Source organism: Acanthochromis polyacanthus, chromosome 10 (assembly GCF_021347895.1).
Source record: "Acanthochromis polyacanthus isolate Apoly-LR-REF ecotype Palm Island chromosome 10, KAUST_Apoly_ChrSc, whole genome shotgun sequence".
Classification (NCBI taxonomy): domain Eukaryota; kingdom Metazoa; phylum Chordata; class Actinopteri; family Pomacentridae; genus Acanthochromis; species Acanthochromis polyacanthus.
The window spans coordinates 41,804,767-41,806,100 of NC_067122.1; positions in this window are offsets into that span (position 1 = coordinate 41,804,767).

A 1,334-nucleotide genomic window follows, 5' to 3' on the forward strand; every position below is an offset into this window, starting at 1 on the left:
GGGGGCGCTATGGAGCCATTTTGCCACACACCTCCACATGCCCTACAAAATATGAAATTTTTCGCCAGTTCTGATGTGTGTGCAAATTTTCATGACTTTTTGAGCATGTTTAGGCCCTCAAAAATGCAGTTGTTCTGAGAGACAAATAATAATAATAATAATAATAATAATAATAATAATAATAATAAACCGTAGGGTTCCAATAGGGTCCTACGGCACCGTTGGTGCCTTGGACAGCCGGTGCCCTTGCACCGCCTGTCCTCGGCACCTCGGTGCTCGGACCCTAATTAAAGCTGCGAGCAGCGTTGGACGGGTCCTCGCATCCTTGCTGGTCGGCGACCCCAGGCATGTCCACCAGGCAATGCTGCGACAAAGTGTATTTAGGCTCATGGATGTAACGAGGACTGGATTCTAAGCACTCAGGTCAAATTTCAGACAGATTGGAGCATGTACAGACTATTTTTGCAGCACTTTGTGTCCATCCACCAGGTGGCACTATGTCTGTGACTGTATAGTGGTCTATGAAACTCATCAGGCCTGGACTCTGATCAAACATGTAAAGTTTGAGGCAGATTGCAGCATTTACAGGGGATTTACACAAGACGTCCTGCTTCATGGCGTAACATTAAAGTTCAGTTGGCCGCCATGGCCATGCCCTTTGAGTTTTGTGAACAATTTTCGCAAATATGCAACCTGAAGGCGTTTCTTATATATTTTCCCAAATTCAGGTGTTTTGGAGTTATTGCCAGTGACAAATGAATTGTTGAAAATGACCAAAAACACCAAAAATCTGACATTTAATTCAAAATGGCTGACTTTCTGTTGTGTTTAGAGAATGACTCCAAGAGACTTTTTGCTTGCACTGATGTGCTACATATGCATGCCAAATTTCATAGTCATAGGTGAAAGTCTGTGTGGAGGCTATTTTTTAAATTCTTTTAGGGGGCGCTATGGTAGATGCTGTGAATGTATTTTGGCCAATAAATGTGATCAGGACAGGACTGTGTTAATCATGTGAGGTCTGAGGTAGATTGGAGCATGTAGAGGATAGTTAGGTAGCACTTGATGTTTCATGGCGAACCATCAAAATTCTGGAGGTCGCCATGTCCACACCCTTTGACTCTGCAAGAATCCTTTGATAACTTTTGATCATAACATCGTGTTGTATATCCTGGCAAAATTTCAGCTCTCTAGACCTTAACCCCGAGGAGGAGTTCGCTCTCAAAAATGAAAAAAATACAGAAATTTTATCCACTTAATTCAAAATGGCGGACTTCCTGTTGAGTTTAGGGATGGCTCCAAGAGGCTTTTTTGTGTGTCTCCGTGTTTGCTCT